Consider the following 7981-nt stretch of genomic DNA (forward strand, 5'->3'; position numbering starts at 1 on the left):
CGTGGGTAGGCATTAAGCATCTGATGAATAAATGATAAAATGGATGAAGAGGTAAACAGATGTAATGAATCTGCTCTTACAAAGTGCTGAGACCGGTATCTGCTGCTGTCATTTTGCAAAATGTCACCATGCTCTAAGCCAAGGGCTGACAAACTTCCTCAGCAAAGGGTCAGGTAATAATCATTTTCTGCTTTGAAGCCTGCCTGCTCTCTTTTGCAGTGACTCAGTTCTGCCTTTGCGGGCGTGCAAGCATATGAGTGTGGCTGTACTCCACTAAAACTTGAGTAACAGACACCGCAATTTGAATTTCATATGATTTTCACATGTCACAAAATCTCCCCCTTTTCCCCCCAGTGATTTAAAAATGTAAAACCCATCCCTAGCAAATGGGCTGTACAAAGCCAGACACAGGGCCACAGTTAGCCTGCGGTTCATCTGTCACCTGTCATCTCTCTGGCTCGTCAATGCCATCTCTGCTCTGAACACATCTCTAAATCTTACTGGTCTTACTTAGTAACACACATCCCACATCCAGGTCATTTGGTACAGAACTCAGGCAACCCTTCTAATGGTTACATAACAGTCCATGGGGTGACTCACCACAGTTTATTCCATCATCCCTGTATCACCCTCTCACAGGATTTCAGGTGGTTCCTCCTCCCAGTCCCTTGCCCACTGCAAACACCACATCAACATGACAGTTGAATACACAATGCCTCTTGATTAAATAAGAGCCCCTGGCCACCAGATAATCTCCAAGGCTCACTCCTAGTGGTGACAGTCTGCGATTCCAACTGGTGAGAAACAAGCTAAGGGCCTGCTCCATCCTGTGTCCTGCCACACAGCCTCATCCTGGGTTTTCAGACAACAGCCAACAGGCAATGTCCTGAGGTCTGAGAGTAGGCAGAAATCAAGTTGACAGCGGAACCCCCTCTCAGAAGCGAGGTAATCTCCAAAGGACATAAATTAAGCCTCTCCCAGGCTCTTGCCTGGAGCAGTTTTGCAACCTGATTATGAGAAGCATCATTTAATCATAATGACTGTGTTGGTGCAGGGATCAGGGCTCCCCCAGCTCAACCACATGGCCTCTCCAGCAGAGCCTCTGGGTATAATTTTTAGCAGATCTTTTCATTACATGTATAGACCAAACAGTATGGGTCTCACTGTTACACATGATTCGTTTTGGATGGGGTAGCAACAGGATTGCTTTTTGCGAATCCCTATTTCTGATCAAAATTTTCTCTGTGTTTCCTTAACAGCTGGGTATAGGTACTTTGTCATTAGGCTGACATTTTAGTTAATGTTTTTTATTTTTTTTTGGGGGGGGGTCTTTCAAAGCTGAGTAAACCAGCCTCTCTTATAACTAGAAATGTCTTGCTTTCTCCTTCTCCTCCCCTCTCCTCCCCTCTCCTCCTTTCCTCTCCCCTTCTCTCCCCTCCTCTCCCTTGCCTTGCTCTGCTCCTTTCAACAAATATTTCTTTGAGAACTGCAATGTGCCAGATGCTGTTCCAGGTGCTGGGGGGATGAACAAAACAGCTGCGGTTTCTTTCCTCAAGGAGTTTTCAAAGAACCCCTTCTGTTGTATTTCTATTTAAAGCCCAGCTCCTATAAGTTTCTCGTGACCTTTTGTGAAAGCAGGGGCTTTGTATGGAGCTCATTCCCTCCATTTCTTCCTGCTTCCTGTGAGCAGAAGGATTGTCCTAGAGGGCCACATTATCCCCTATGGACCAGCCTTCAATGGCTCCAGTGCCTATCAGAAAGATCCATGTCATCACTGTCACCATAAGTCACCACAGATAACATTAAAAAAACACTCCTGAACTTTCTTCTCAAATTTCCAAAGTGATGGCATACTGCTTACAGTATCCCCCAGGCATACAGAAAGGGCCAACTACCTTGTCTACCCTATACCCAAGCCATGGCTGCTGGGAGGTGACTCCTGCCGACTGGTGTGGTGCAGTCTTCCATACCTTTCCGGAGCACACGCACGGGACATTCTCCATACACACCGTACACATTACCCAGAAACTGCCTCTCTTTCATTTCTCTTAAAATTCCTGATGTATAATGGATGCTCCTCTAGATAACTTAGATCTAAATTACTCTTTTGGGGGCCTAGCCTGTGGCAATGCAACTGCTAGCATATAAAGATGTGTGGACAGGACGCCTGTGTTGGCAAGTCTGCAAGCAGCAAAGATCAGAAGACAACATGAGTGTCCATCAGCAGGGGGACACTCAGTGAACTCTGGCACATCTGCGCTGTAAGATTGTATTATGCACATTACTTATTACTGAATCTGCACAGCAACCCCACAAGCGAGGGCGATCACTGTCTTCATTTAACAGTTGAGGAGATGGAGGCTCCAAGAGGCCAGGTGACATCGCACCCCTAGGAAGTGGCATCGCCTGGATTAAACCTCAGTTCAAACTCTTCTGACTCATCTTTAGTATGTCTATTCTGTAATCAGACTTCAACCCACCTTGCCAACTGGGTCTTGCTAAACACTCCAGCATTTGTCTTTCAACTTCAGGAACATCAAGGCAACCACACATGTCCCCAGATGCAGCGTGCCTCCTCACCCCTGCCTTGGCCTCTGCCGTTCCACTCTTCCACTCTTCTCCTTTCATAGCCCAGCTCAGGTACGTCTGCTGGAGCCTTCTCATGTGCCTGGAGGCAGGAGTGATCTCTCCTGCACTTTGTACTGGGTTGGACTTTCAGTACCTACTGCCTCATGGTGTTAACGCTCTCTTGGTTCCTCCTGGTTCTGAAGCTGCTAAGCCCGTTGTGACTCTGTGCCTGTGCTGCTCCTACTTCCTAGAACGCCCTTCCTTACCTGGGGCAGTCTTACTCTTCTTTCAAGCCCTGGCCTTTCTGTCCCCTCCTCCAGGAAGCCTTCCAGAGGTTTTTTTCTCCATCCTCTCTCACTTCCTCCTCCTACTTGTATCCAATTCTGGCAGAGGTTTATGCTTTCTGGGGTGGACAGGAAAGGGGATGTCTCTTTAACTCTACTGGGTCGCGTTCCGGGTTTTCAGGGCCCCAGGAGAACTCTACTCTTAGTGGGTCCTTTGCCTGATGGCATGGCCTCTCTAGCTGCCTCTCACCCACAGAACCCACAAAAAATGCAGCTGGTGACGCATTCCGTTTGCTACTCAGAGGAACGAGGCATCTAGCAAACAACCAGCCTGGGTGTCCTTCTCTTCCAGTTCTGCCGAATCAAGTACAATGCTTCCTTTCCCCGTCAGTGGGGAGGGAAATGAAGTTCTCCTTTTTTACTTTAAGTACTGAAACCTCAGGCACAGCCATGTGGGAAACCGGCAATTGCACACAAGCAGCCAGTACACCGGGGGAATTCGTTAAGGCTTATTTGATGGGTTTCTCACTTGGTCTGAAAGATGAATCTGATTTTCTGGGCAAAAGGTTAGACTAGGAAAAGAAAAAAGTAGATCTCTCCCATGTGGTTTACAGCAGGGTTAGGGCTTCTGTAAGAACCTACTGCTGCCCCTGATCTGATAGGTGGCTGAGCTCAGGTGGTGATGCGATCGATGGGGAATGGTTATAAATACAGACGAAGCTTCGCTCACTCACCCACCTCTGTGAGGCCTGGCTTCTAACAGACCATGGACTGGCATTAGACCATGACCCAGGGGTTGGGGACTTCAGCCGTGGAAGATACCAATGCTTCCGCAAGGAGATGGATCTGCACAGATAGGAATGAAGGCTATGAGTGCAAATGGGAGAGCGGCAGATTCCAGACGGAGGGAACAGCCCCTGTGAAAGCGTGGTGGTGGCAGAGGGTGGATTTTAACCTAAAAGCCATGGGAAGCCTCTGGTGGGGGAGGATAGAGTTCGGGAAGAGGGTGACAGGACTGGAAGGCAAGAAGGGGGCATGGTCCCTTCTTTGCCCCTGTTCTCCTGCTGCCCATCCCGAGCTGGGGGCATGGCAGCCAGGGGTAAGTAGAGAGACACTGATATCAATGGGTTCATGGAACTCAGTTCCTCATTTCCATGAGACATAAATTCTCAGAATTTTCCCCCTATAATTAGCCACTTCAAAGTTTCCAGGTGTCAGAAAGCAGCCCCAGGATTAGCCCCTAAGGAACAGCCCAAAATGGGGCCAAGAAACAGTGTTCCTTCTATGTCACAACCTTCATTCTGGAAAGAGGGGAAACAAGCCCTTTCCAAGCCCAGCGTGGCTGCACCTACACAGGGCCAACCAACCTGACATATGTCCAGATGGTCAGAGTGGAAATGACCCTAGCCTTTCTCTCCACTTACAGAAGCGGGGACAGCTCCTTCTAAGAAATCCTGATTGCCTGGTATGTGCTAGGAGTGTGGTGCTCCTCCTGACTTTTACTCAGGAAATAAGCTCCAGGGCAGGCACGGAGGATGCAAATGAAAATGATGTGGTAGTTCTAGACCCTGCAGTTCAGACGCAGCCAAGGCATGGGAAACTAGAGCCCTGGAACACAGAGGCATGAGGTGCTTCAGCTCCATGGGCACTGGTGGGCTACAGTTGTCATGTACACACATGCATACTGTGTACCCAGGCTTACCCATGGTATCTGCAGAAGGCAGCATTCTCTTGGGTTTGGAAAGCCCCATCAATGTTACAAACACTCCCACTGCTGACCCAGCAGTTGCCTTCTAGGAATCTGTCCTGGGATTCCTAAAGCAAAGTCTAGAACAAGTGCAAAGGTGCCCGCAACAGAATGCAGTGAAGCCATCAAAGATGCTGACCTAGTCCGGGCCATGTGTGTGTGGGGGGGTGGTTTCCAAATGTGTGCTGTTGAGTGTGATATTCACACAGGGAACACACACAGGAGTGCCCACGCTTCTAGACATGTTAGCATGGTCAAAGACCAGCTCAGAAGGGGCCTGGTGAAAGAGTAGCAATGACTTCCTCTGGGGAGGGAATGGCACTGGGACAGGGCCAAAGGAAGACCTGCTTTCTACCACATGGCCCTCTGGCTCTTTTCAATCTTTTTACCTTATGTACATATGGCCTACTGAAAACCCAATAGTCACACAGTTTGACCAGAGGAAAGGGAGGAGCAAGGGTATGCTGGGCAGAGGGAATGACACTCAAAGGACTGGAAGCCAGTGACCAGGTCATGTTTAGAGTAGCACAAAGCCACACAGTTGGGATGGGCTTCAGATTGGGGCTGGGGCTTGGTTTGCTCATTTCAGGAGCCTCTTTATAAGAAGTGCTCTACCTCCAAACTCAAAACTCTTAGGGACCACACCTCTCCCTCATCACTGCACAGGTTTTGCAGTCGACTAACCTGGTCTCTGAGCATGGTTTGCTCCTTCAATACTTCCTCTGTCATTAGGATGAAAATGGCAATATCCACCATGCCCTGCGTGATCTGGCTTCCGCCAACCTCTCTAGATGGTTCTGAGGAGGACAATATAGCCAGGGATGAAGAGCTCAAGAGTTTGGACTTAGTTCCTAAGGTAACAGGGAGCCATTGAAAGTTAAACAACAGATCCAAGATCATCCAGGGAAGAGGTAGCAGATGTGAGAACCCATATCACATAAACCTAGTAAGTTGACAGTCAGTAAGGATAATTGTTAGTCTTTATCTACCTCCAACTGGCCTAACCATGCCCAAGCAAGTAGGACTTGTTAGTCTTTCTCTGGCTCCAGTGGGTCTGGACATTGATGAAACAAAGAATATTTTTCATTCTGTTAAACTTCTTCCTGGTTGTAGAAGATTCACAGCTGACAATCCTTCAGTCTTTTACAAGGCCTCCAGCAGATGAGTTCTGATCTCTGTCATGCCATGCACCCCACCTCCTGAACTACACATACACCACACCCTGAATTGCTTTAAAAGAGGCCCCCTACCCTAACTTAGAGGTGCCACCACTTTCCACTTTTGGTGGCAGCCTGTCTTCTTGTAGATGTTCTTTTAAAAAAAGTTTTTGTTTTTTTTTGAGTTAATATAAGGGTGCATATGATTAGGTTACATTGTGTTTATTAGGAAAAGTCCCAGTTGTATTTGAGTTCTTCACTCAGGAGGTGTGCCAAATACCCCTACATTGTACCCATTGGGTGGGTGCTTACTGGCCCCTCTCCCCCACATCCCCCTCCACTTGAATTTAATTGTGTTTTTCTTCTTATGTGGGCTTTGCAGATGCTCTTTAATAAATCTCTGCTATTCACTCTGCTATTAATGAATCTCTGGTTCTTTGGGACACCTTTCCACCTTTGGACATCTAACAATAGTACTTTTGCAGATTAGCTGGTACAGAATGCTCACTTTATGACAGCTCTACACACATCATTTCCTTTAATCATTGCCACAACATTGAGAGGCAAGGGATTTTTATTTCTCCCTGTTGTAAATGCAAAAACTGAGGCCCAGAGAAGTTAAAAGAACTTGCCCAAAGTTTCAAAACCAGTAAGTAAGAAAGTTAGGATTTGAACCCAGGTCTGTCGGCCTCTAGACCCCCTGTTCTTGGCCACTGCATGTTTGGCTTTGCACATAGAGAAAGAGATGGTGTGTCTGCGGCACATGACACGTCCACCCTTGCAACTACCTTCAAGCACATCTTTCCATCTTTGTGCTCGCGAATGTCTAACTCGTTCCTCGCAGCAGGCTGGACATCTGGTCAAAGCCCATATGGCAGGAAAAGACTTCTGGCTGAGGATGTTTATTTCAGAGCAAGTCCTGGGCTTCCTAGTAGGCTTGGTCTCACCCTTTCATTTTGCCTGGGGCATGAGGGACCTGAAGCCAGGGCTTGTTTACGTTTCTGTCCTTGAGCACATCTTGTTCTGAGCACTGTACCCTCGTGGCGGGGGTCCCAGGCTGAATGGTGATGGATCCAAATGTTGTCTGAAACTTGGGGCAGGTTCTGTAACTGCTGCTTTTGTGCAGATCAGGGAGAGCCTCACTACCACTTAGATGCATACCCTTCAGGCCAGAGCTGGATGGTGGGATCAAAGTGGACACTTTACTATGATGAATGCCATCGCTTCAGCATCACAGTGATAAAGAAGGGGACCTGGACCCAAAGACAGTTGTCCAGTGACCACTTTCATTTGCCAGCATCTACTATGTGCCAGGCACCTTACTAGTCAGAGTGGCACAGACTAACATTACTCCAGACTGGCATTTGACGGATGGTGAAACTGAGGATCAGAGAGATAAAGTCATTTGTCTAAGGTGATACCACTGGTAAAGAAGCAGGCAGGGCTTGGAACCAGGCCTGGTTCTAGAGTCTCCAGCTACCCATAGAGCCTCAGAAGACTTGAAATTAGTACAGCTCAGTCACTGATTTTTAACTTGTCCATTTCTTGCTGGTGGTGTTTTTTTACCAGTGAGAGAATCACACTATTTGCTCAGTCCCTGTCAGCCAAGGATGTGGGAACTTTAAATTGCATCTGGTGACAAAGTTCCCTAGTTTTGGTTTGTCTGAAAAAGGCTTGATTTCTTTTCCCTTCACTTTTTAAAGATTGAGGTGAAATCCACATGATGTAAAATGAACCTTTTTTTTTTTTAAATTGAGACAGAGTCTCATTCTGCTGCCCAGGCTAGAGTGCTGCCATAGCTTACAGCAAACTCAAACTCTCGGACTCAAGAGTTCCACTTGCCTCAGCCTCCGAAGTAGCTGGGACTATAGGTGCCTGTCATGTCACCTGGCTAGTTTTTCTATTTTTAGTAGAGACATGGTGTTGCTCTTGTTCAGGCTGGTCTCAAACTCCTGAGCTCAAGCAATTCACCTGCCGTGGCCTACAACTGCTGGGATTACAGGCACAAGCCATTGCGCCCAGCCAAAATGAACCATTTTAAAGGCTACTACTATTCAGTAGCATTTGGTACCTTCAAAATATGTCCCAACACCACCTCTATCTGGTTCCAAATCATTTTTATCACTCCAAAGAGAGACCATGTCCCCATTAAGCAGTCACTCCCATTCCCCCGCCCCCCAAACCCCATCCTCATCCCCAACCTGCCTTCCATCTTTGTAGGCTTA

This window comes from Otolemur garnettii, unplaced genomic scaffold (genome assembly GCF_000181295.1).
Source record: "Otolemur garnettii isolate 467f Iridium unplaced genomic scaffold, OtoGar3 scaffold00003, whole genome shotgun sequence".
In the NCBI taxonomy this organism is placed as follows: Eukaryota; Metazoa; Chordata; class Mammalia; order Primates; family Galagidae; genus Otolemur; species Otolemur garnettii.